The sequence below is a fragment of the Elephantulus edwardii genome, unplaced genomic scaffold (genome assembly GCF_000299155.1).
Source record: "Elephantulus edwardii isolate Elephantulus edwardi_28Jun2011 unplaced genomic scaffold, EleEdw1.0 scaffold00271, whole genome shotgun sequence".
NCBI lineage: Eukaryota > Metazoa > Chordata > Mammalia > Macroscelidea > Macroscelididae > Elephantulus > Elephantulus edwardii.
The window spans coordinates 1,983,435-1,994,707 of record NW_006400021.1 but is presented as its reverse complement, the minus strand read 5'-3'; positions in this window follow the sequence as shown (position 1 = coordinate 1,994,707).

Sequence of the window (11,273 nt, the reverse complement as noted above, 5' to 3'; positions counted from 1 at the left end):
TCATTTGTTGATGGGCACTTAGGTTGTTCCCAACTCCTTATTACTGTGAGCAAAGCCACGATAAACATGGGTGTGCATATATCTGCTTGGATGTCACTTATGGTCTCTTTGGGGTATATTCCCAGTAGTGGAATTGCTGGGTCAAATGGTATCTCTATTTACAACTTTTTGAGAGAGTGTCACACCGCCTTCCACAGTGCTTGCACCATTTTACACTTCCACCAACAGTGAATAAGGGTTCCAGTTTCTCCACAACCTTACCAGCATTTTTTGCTTGCTGTTCTGTTAAATCTTGCTATTCTGACTGGGGTGAGATGACATCTCATAGTTGTTAAGGCTATAAATCTTAACATTCGGAGATGAACTCTTCTTTTTTATATTATTTTTTCCATTGAAATTTTAATTAAAGTTTATAGAGAGATTGGATTTCCATTCATTCACTGTTGCATGACTGGTCCTTGGAGAGGGACATCATGTTTGGCAGAGTGGAGGGGCGGCGAAGGATGGGAAGACCTTTGATGAGATGGATCGATTCTGTGACTGGAGAGGTGGGAATAAGTGCGTTTGAGATGGCTAGGTTGGCACAGGATAGAAGAGCATATAGAGCTCTTGTACATAAGGTCGCTATGAGTCGCAAGTGACTCGATGGCACACAACAACAACAACCCCTCCCCACAGTTGATTTTTCTCTTTGAAAAGTTAAAAACATTCATTATTATACAATTCCTACACACACAAGTCCACTCCACCATGCAGCCCTCATTCTGCACTCTTTTCATGAATACCTAATCATATATTCCTTTCAAACAGTTCACTCCCTCGTCTATTCCAATGCAGTATACATTATTTATCCTCTCTTTTCTTAGACTCCCCCAACCCCTATGTCAGTCCTGCTTTACAACAGTGGCATTATGCAATATTTGTCCCTTTGTGACTGAGATATTTCACTGAGTATAATGTCCTCAAGGGTCACCCATTTTGTATAATATGAGTTCCTTGTTTTTTAATGCAGCATAGCATTCCATTGTGTGAAGATAACAACAGCTTCTCTAGCCATTTGTTTGTTGATGGGCACTGGGGTTGTTTCCAACTCTTTGCTATAGATGAACTCTTCTGTCTTGCTTTGGCACAGCTGGAGGGCTTGAAATGCTAACCTTTCCATTAGCATTTTATCCCTTAACTACTATGCCAACAGAGCTCTAAAACACTATAAATAAGACTATAAGTAAGAACACTTTGCACTTGTTCCTACCTACAGATTCCATTTATAGACACATTTAGGCACAGATCTTGTTCATAAACTGGGTTGAATTTACTAGTTTCTCTGTGCAGTGGGACTACTAAACAGTGGGAGTCACTTATCTGACCCTAAAGGCCAGTAAATAAGCACGAAAAGCTCTCTTGGAAAGTAATTCAAGAGGAGGAAGATGTAGGAAACACAATAGCAAACTAAGAAGCTTGACATCTATTCTAGTAAATCCAGTGCTGGAGACACTGGCAAGATACTCCTCACAATAGCTAAAGTACATCCCCTATGAGGACTATTAAGTGAGCTCTAAATTATTTTCAAGTTAGAACAGTTACTAAAAAAAAAAATAAATAAAATTAAAAAAAAAAAAAAAAAGAACAGTTACTAGTACAAAAAGGGGCTTTCGGATCCACCAGAATTCCACAAGAACAGAAATTTTTATCTTTTATTCAGAGCAATAATGATGCATGTCCTATAGTAACAAAACATCAGGTCCAACTCGTGACCCTGTTCGTTCCCAAGGCTGTAAATCTCGATGAAAAGAAATTATCCATCTTTCTACCAAAGAGAAGCTGGTGAATTTAAACTGTTAGCCTTTCAAGTAGCAGCATAACACATAATGAGCACTATGACCTGAGGGCTTTTTTGGCATATAGTAAGTGCTCAAATATATGTTTATAGGAATCAGAGGGACCAAGTCTATTTTGTCTACAAAACCTCTTATGTTTTCAGGTTAAAGATAACAGAAAATTAACAGAGTAACTTTATGAGATATTGCTTCTGAATACAACTTTAGGAAATTTAAAGTGTCTAATTTTTTACCTTTCCAAATTTTTGATACTGTTTCAAATTACGTCAGTGTACCTATCTGTTACCATATTAAGAACAGTAGATCAATTTGAACTCTCTAAGCTTTCTATTCTTTAAAATAGACAGCAACTCTACTAGCCAACTGCAAATTCCTCAGAATACTGCTGAAATGTGTAAAATGTCTGCATAAACATTTCACCAAAGGGAAATTTACAACAAGCAAGCACATGAAAAATACTAAACGTCATTAGTTATTCATTCAAAATTCATTGTCAATACACCTGGAACTCACTCACAGCTAATCCTCTACTAGGGTTTTCAGAGGCTTTAAATCACATGGGAAGAGAATGACATCTTTCTCCCATAGAGCTACTGATGGATTTGAACTTCCAGAGAGGTGACACCTTTGGGTCAGCAGCAAAATTACCTAGGAATTACGTCACCAGACTGCAATGGGATATCATTCAGTCATTTGCTCTGCATCTGAGAGCTGCATATGGAACAAGAATGACAGAAGAAAAACTGATGCCTTTGAGCTGTGGAACTGAAGAAGAGCAATGAATAACCCAAGGACTGAGAAAAGTACAGATACATCTTGGAGAAAGGACAGCCTGAATGCTTCGTGGAGGCAAGGATGGTGAAGCTTCAGTTCACATACATTGGGCATGTTGCAAGGAGAAGCTACTCTCTGGAATGGGACATCATGCTTGTTTGAAAGGTGGTTGCTGATTGCGGTCAAGTTGAGCACAACTCACAGCGACCCTATGAACCAAAGGCCTAAAGCCTTTCTATAACTATCAGCATTTATCAAAGTTCAGAGAATTTCCAGAGGCATATTGTTTAGGAAGTGGATGCCAGTCAGTGCACAGGTCAGCAAAAAAGATCCTCAGTGAGATGGACTGACACAATGACTGCCACAACTGGCTCAATATGTCAGAAATTCTAAGGATAGCATAGGATAGGACAAGGTTCAGTTATGTTGTTCATAGGGTCTCTATGAGTGATACTCAACTCGACAACATCTGACAAGATGGTTATTAAGGAAAATGAACCAGAAAACAGGTGTTAAGAGAGGATGTGGACAAGAGACTGAAAATAAAACCCACTGCGGGGGAAAAAAGTTTGGTAATACCATTTCAGACAAGGGTCTCATATTAAAAGTTTACAGAACCCTACAGAGCCTTCACAATAAAAAAAACGGATCACACAATTTCAAAATGGGCAAAAGACATGGAAAGACTTTTCAGAGAGGAAGATATTCAGATAACCAACAGACACATGAACAAATGATCAAAATCACTGGTAATAAGACACAAATCAAAACCACAATGAGGTATCATCTCACTCCAGTAGCAGTGGCAAAGTTTAGCAGGACAGCAAGTAATAAATGTTGGAGAGGATATGGTGAGACATGAACTCTTTTTTCCCCTCATCTTTTTTTAATTGGATTTTGGATTTTCATTCATTCATTGTTGCATATTTTCTTCCCTCCCCAGTTTACTTTTTAAAAAATATTTATTCATTGTTGCATTATTTTCTTCCTCCTCTCCTTCCCTTCCCTTTCCTCAATCCTCCTTGCAAAGTATCTTTTAAAAAAAAAATAAAATTTTTATGTTATACTGGATTACTTACAAAGTTCATACACACTGTTTTTCACATCAGATCTTTCCCATTTCCTTTACCCAACCCTCCCTCCACCCATCAGATTGTGCAACCCTATGATTAACCATCCCCCAACCCCACCCTCACCCATCCTCACCCCTCTGCTCCCACCCTTCCCACCTTGGATCCTCATATACGTTCTATAATAATGGTCCTGTATAGTATTGGTACTTATGGGATTACGTTATCTCACTTAGCATAATGTTCTCCAGCCCCTCCCCAGTTAGGTAATGATTTTAAAAATCATTGCTCCTCCATACTACATAGTATTGCATCATGTGAATGAAGCATAATTTCTCAATCCATTCAATTATGGTTGGACATTTGAGCTATTTTGATGTTCTTACGATGGTGAATAATGCTGCTGTGAACACTGGTGTACAAGTCTCCATTTGTGTCGTATAGTCCAAGCAGTGGAATAGCTGGGTTATATGGACTTTCTGTGAGGTAGGAACTCTTATACACTGTTGGTGGAATTGCGAAATGGTACAACCACTGTGGAAAGCAGATTTGCATTTCTTCAGGAAGCGGAACAGAGAAATTCCAAAGACCCAAAAAAACTACCAATGAACCTGGTTGCTTTGGATAATCTTGAATAAGTGAATCATAAGCACAGATACATTTTCTCTAAGGTTAACTTTTTTGTATCATTTAATCCACATTCTTCAAAGACCTGGCCAGCTCTGGTGACCTACTGGTATGAAACTGCTATACCAACCTAAACGTACATGGTTTGAATCCACCAGCTGCTCTGTGGGAGAAACATGGGAAATCTTCTCCTGTGCAATTTACTGCCTCTGAAAACCTACTGGAGAGTCAGCTGTTGGTCGGTTCTGACTCGATGGAATACAACAACGACAAAGACATGGGCAACAAAATCATCTCCAGCTGACCATTTCCTGACTCAGAATTTAATCCTTGTGTCTCCCACGATGACAAACTTTACACTGAACATTTACACTGACTACTAATAATTTTAGAAGATGAATCAGAACAAGTCCATCCACACCAATCTCATTTCCTTTTTGATAAGGCTACATAACTGTTAAGAAGCACTTGTGTCCCTGAATGATGTGAGCTGAGCAGGGAGCTGCTGTTGCCACCAACACCCAGAAACCTCGGACCAGGAAGCCCCAGGGTGCCCGGGCCCCCCAGCCCCACACAGGGCCCTCTGCGGGCTCTCATTGACCAAGCAAGTGTTACTGGCCCCAGAATGCTGCCCCGCTGGGCGGACTGTGTCTCTCTGTGTGGCGGTGCCCAGCCTCCAAGCCTATACCAGCTCTGTACAGCGCCTTCTCTGCCTTCTGTAGCCCCTCACTCACCAAACATGTGTATTTATAACAAAAAAAAAAAAAAAGCCTGCTTTTGTAAAGATCAAACCAACAAACCAAACTGATTGCTATCATGTCAATTATGACTCTTAGTGACTTCACTGGCAGAGTAAAACCATCCACAGGGTGTAAATCTTTACAGAAGTTGATTGCCACACCTTTCTGCCAAGGAGCATCTGACAGGTTCAGATCATGGAGCTTTTTGCTATCAGCCCAGTACTTACCCATTGTACCAAGCCGCTACTGATAAAGACTACAGCCTTGGCAACTCCATGAGGGATTTTTACTCTGTCCTACAGGATTACTGTGAAATTGGAGTCAACTTGATTTCAACAGATTCAACCTAACTGGTATACAAGAGGAAAGCAAAGAGAATACTGAGACTATTGAACACACACTGTGCTCAGGCAGATTCTTTTTATTTTTTTTTTAAATATATGGAATGCTTCACGAATTTGTGTGTCATCCTTGCGCAGGGGCCATGCTAATCTTCTCTGTATCGTTCCAATTTTTTAGTATATGTGCTGCTGAAGCGAGCACTCCGGCAGATTCTTTAGCAGTTGACTGTTTTGTTAATTAACCATGGAGCTCTGATGGTCTAGTGGATAGAGACCTGCACTAGGGGTTTGAACTTACCAGTTACTCCATGGGAGAAAGTTGAGCAATCTCCTCCTTTGCTATTTACTGCCTCGAAAACCTGCTGGAGGGTCAGCAAGGACTGGGTTCCAACTAGACAGCAGGGAGGCTTTGAGAATTAACACATGTAAATGGACCATATACCCACTTGAAGGAAGTTCTCTAGGGTGACACCAACGAGGAGATAAGCTGATCCAGATGTGCAGCTGAGAAAACACTGCGGGATAAAGAACCCACTCACTAAGAGTACATCAGCAATGACTGAAAACGATGGGTGATATGACTCAGTTATAATCTGGCCAAACTAAACCAACTGCTATCATGGCCATTCTGACTCACAGTGAAACTATCAAGACAGGAGAAATGCTCAGAGTTTCCAAGTCTGTAAACAGTACAAGAGGTGCTCTGGTGGTACAGTGATTAAAGCACTTGCCTGCTAATCAAAAGGTATGGAAACTCAAACTCGTCAATCTGTGGGGGAAAGATGAGGCTTTTATAGAGATTTGTTGTTATGTGCCGTCGAGTTCCTGCAACTCATAGTGACCCTCTCTACAACAGCCCTAAACTCTGCTCTATCCTGTGCCAATCTCATTGTCTCTGACACACCCACCCCCATTACCCCAGTCACTGAATGAATCCATCTCATCGAGGGTCTTCCCCTCTTGCACCGTCACTTCACTGTTCCAAACATGACGTCCCTTTCCAAGGACCGGTTCCTCCTTGCAACAAACATGTCCAAAGCATGTCAGACAAAGCCTCAGAATCCTTGCCTCCAAGAAGCAGGCTGGTTTCACCATCTCTAGGATGAACCTGTTTGTTCTCCTGGCAATCCATGGTATATTCAGTACTCTTCTCCAACACCAAAGCTCAAAGGGTCAATTCTCTATCATCCCTAGTCATAAAGATTTACAGACCTGGAAAGCCAATGGGCAGTTCTACTTTATGCTATAGGGTTGCTATGAACTGGAATGATTTTGTAGTGGATTCCATCTCAGGGTTTAATCTTTATAGAAGCAGACTGCCACACCTCTCTCCCACAAAGCGGGGTGGGAGGTTTGAAACATCTAGCTTTTCTGGTAAGCATTTGAGTGCCTGACCCAACTACACTACCACGGTTCTTGCAGTGCTGCAGCTTTGTTATTGCTGTGTGCCATCCAGTCAGATCCACCTCATAGCTGACCCTCCATGGCGTTTCAGAGGCTGTGAATCACCGGAAGGAGACTGCACACCTTTCTGCCACAGAGCAACACATCTGGGGGATTCAGCAGTCTGGAAGATTCACACTGCGAGCCTTAGGTTGGTAGCAAAGCCTCCTACCAAACACAGTCTAGTGGTTTTAAAAGGCTATTTATTATTTCATGAACCACAAAGACCTCATCTTTTCTGAACTCTAGCATTTTCTTTGAAGAATAATCCTGATCTCTGAATTGGGAAAATTATGGAAAACAGCAAGGCAGTTTTCCTAATGGTGAGAACTTATGTTAGGCAATGAAGTACAATGTATCCATTTTCAAACATCAGCTATACAGAATACACCTTTAGAAATTAAACAGAAAGGTAAACCAAAAACCTACTGCCATCAAGCTGATTCTGACTCACGGAGACACTAGAGGACAGAAGGTTGTAAATCTTTAAAACAACTATGAGATATCATTTCACCCCATTCAAAATAGCAAAATTTAACAGAACAGCAAGCAACAAATGCTGGCGAGGTTGTGGAGAAACTGGAACCCTGATTCACTGTTGGTGGGAGTGTAAAATGGTGCAACCCCTGTGGAAAGCAGTATGGCGCTTTCTCAAAAAGTTGCAAATAGAGATACCATTTGACCCAGCAATTCCACTACTGGGAATATACCCTGAAGAGACCATAGCTGACATCCAAGCAGATATATGCACACCCATGTTCATTGCAGCTTTGTTCACAATAGCAAGGAGTTGGAAACAACCTAAGTGCCCATCAACAAACGAATGGCTAGAGAAGCTGTGGTATATTCGCACAATGGAATACTATGCTGCATTAAAAAACAAGGAACTCATGCAATATTATTCAAAATGGTTGACTCTGGAGAACATTATGCTGAGTGAAATATCCCAGTCACAAAAGGACAGATATTACATGATGCCACTGTTGTAGAATGGGACTGTCCTTGGGGTTAGGGAGACACTGAGTAAGATGGGTTCAATAATGTATACTGCACTGAAGCAGAGGAGGGAGAGAACCGTCTAAAAGAGAGATGTAACTGGGTATTTCTGTCATCACAGGAGACTAGAGCGAGGGCTGCATGGTGGAGGGGACCTGGGGGAGGGTTTGTAAAACAATGAAAGAATCTTTTCTTTTACTTTTCCATAATTTTTGGACTCATGTACTTATAACTTGTTAGTCAAATTTGTGTCTTCTAGGTTGCAACACCCCCATGATACATCTTGAAGGATATGTACATGTACGGCCAAGCACAATCAATAAGAGTGCATCTGAATTCCAAAATCAATCTCCATAATAGTCTATGTGTTTCCTACTGCCAAAGGGGCCCTTTAGAGTAGTGAGAGAAGATCTTCACCCTGAAACCCACAGCGTCCCTTTTCAGCAGGAAGTAGCTAAGAGAATACGCCGTCCCCTTTTCCTTATGACTCAGGGTGAAGTCTCTCTCAGGGAGGAGTGATAGGGAATGGCAAAGGATACACTGACAAAGAAGATTAATCAGAACTGGCTTTGACAAGCACTGTGGCATTTGGACAAGAACAAACTGGGAGGAGGGTAGAGAGAATAGTGCAACAATGAATGAGTGGAAGCCCAAAATCTCTGTAAATGTTTATGAAAATTAATAAAATATAATTATAGGAAAAAAAAAAGAAGGTTGTAAATCTTTACAAAAGCAAATTTTCTCATATTTCTCCTTCAGAGCAGCTGGCTGGTTCAAATCACTGACTTTGAAATTAGTAGTCAAAGGTTTTAACTACTTAGCCACAGAGCTCCTTATAAAACTCCGTTTTAAAAAACCCCACAATGCCTATAATACAAATACAAGATAAGAAAGATATAATTTAATACCTGTTGATCTGGAGGGTTTATAAAGAAAAAAATTTTATTGGTTTTCATTCAGTTATTAATATACTGCTTTATTTTATAACAATAATTACAATTGTTTAGAATTGTTACAATTCTAATTGTTTACAATTATTTAGAATACCTTATCAAATCCTTGCTGAGATGTTTGTTAAAGTACACATTGTTGATCTTTTCTGGTTCATGAGCATGATGATTGTGTGTTCATGCTTTTTACATGATCTTTAAACCTTGTTACTATGTTGGCACATTACCTGTCTGAAGTGAAAGGGGAAAAAAAACCAACACAAATTTTTCAAGTGCATTTTGTTGGTGAGAATTTCAACAAAAACCAACAAGCTATCTCCAACTTTGGCAATCTTCAGAGAGAGAGTGCTCAGGATACAATTATTAAGAACTATGCCTCCACATAATGAGAGAGAGGGAGAGATGCCATAAATTAGAAATGACACACAGCCGAACCCTCTAGTAGGTTTTCAGAGGTTGCAAATTATAAAACAGGAGACAAGCTATTTTTCAACTTCAGAGTAGCTGGGGATTCAAAAGTGACTGCCTTTGAGTTAGTAGTGCAACTCCTTACTCACTAAACTACCAGAGCTGGTCTACCAGAGCTCCATCCAAATAAAAGCAGAATTTTGTAAATCACATTCCTCCATCCCTACCACTCCTACACCACATGTGTCTCCAGTGGGATGACTGGATTCTTAACAATACAGAACAGCCATGTGTTAAGACAAATGCTTGGAAAAACAGGAAATGTTTGGCCTGGAGAACTCAACATTAGAAGGACCCCTATGTGATAGCCTTCAAGTATTTGAGGAACTGTCTTTGTAGTCCTAGGAATGGTTTTCAAAAACAAAATCACAGGATCAGATTTCAACTCAATGTTAGGAAGTTTCTCCTTCACACTAAGCCTCCACACCCTCCAAAAAATAACAAACAACAACTTAAGCTCATTCCATTTATGCAAATCTTAACATATCTGATAATTCCTGGAGGCTGGACTAGATGACTTCTAAGGGCTTAATTTAGGCAAAGTCTATGACTGTGCATTAAGATAAAAAGCCAAAAGAATAAGAGGGTCAAGAAAAGTCTCTTGTCCATAGCGGGTCAGTAAATATGTTTTGAGTGAAGGAAAAAATAAAGAACAAAAGGCCACTGAACTTGCTTTAATAAAGCATACTGGTTCTCATCTTCACAAAATCTGTCTCAAGATAAAGGACAGAGACAGTCACCAAACTGCTGAGAGTCAGGGCAGGAGGGAAGCAGGAGATTCCTGAAGAATATCTTGGGCTTAAAAATAACAGCTCAAGCTAAGCCTAAACTAGAAAACACTTTGTCCCATTAAAAATGTTTACTGGCTAAAAATTGACTTAATAGGAAAAGAAAAAACCAAACACACAAACCTAAGCTAAAATGAAAAAGCCATGTCCCAAAATTATTCTTTAAAGCCAACTGTCAGTAAGAGAAAAATAAAACTTGATTCTACATAAGAGGGAAGAGTGGTGGCCCTGTGGTAGAATTTTCACCTTCCACATGTGACACCTAGGTTGGATTCCCCAGCCACACACGACCACTACTCAGCTATCAGTGCAGGCTTATGTGTTGCTATGGGGTTCAGCAGATTTCAGAGAAGCTCGCAGAGTACAATAAGTTAGGAGAAAGACCTGGTGATCTACTTATAATCAGCCGGTGAAAACCCTACTCATTACATGCATTGAAACCAGTCAGCAGCGGCAAGAAGCAATATACTCAATCTGTTTCTTTGAGACTGCAAGCAGGAAAAGTAAATGTTCAGAATGATTTGATTCAGATTATAGGCACATCATTGATAAATTGCCTATAAATTGGAAATGAAGCAGGTACAGATCATTCTGTCAGAAAACTGTTCTTTTTAATAAGCTCTCCAGGTGACTCAGTGGTAATGAGTTGCACTGCCACCCAAAGGCACACAGTCAGTTTGAATCCACCAGCTGCTCTGCTGGAGAAGGATGGGCAATCTCCTGTGCAATTTACTGCCTCTGAAAACCAACCAGAGGGTCAGCCATAAGTTGGTTCCAACTCAACAGGACACAATCTTTAAGCACATCATATATTTTAAGAATAACTGCCTAAATTGAAGGCATCAATCCAAGAAGGGCTTGGATTTTGCTGGTTTTCTTCCTTAAAAGGCCAGATCTTCATTCAGTAGTTCCTTTTCAAATAATTTAGGTCTCGGTTCACACATCACCTTGGAAATGCCCTCCCAGCCACCCATTATTCACTCTGCCACAACAGATCTGCTTTATTTTCAGAGCAAATTTCGCCCTTTATACTTAAAAACAAAACAAACAAAACCACAACTTTCTACCTTTAAAACAAACAAAAACAGTCACTGTCCTGTCCCAGGTGGAATGCCAACTTCACAAACATCAGCTGATGTTTGCTGACGAGTTGATTCTCACTGTAGACAAAGGAAAAGTGCCTTCACGAAGTTTCTGTGGCTGAAATCTTTCAGACAGCAGAACATTAAAACTTCCTC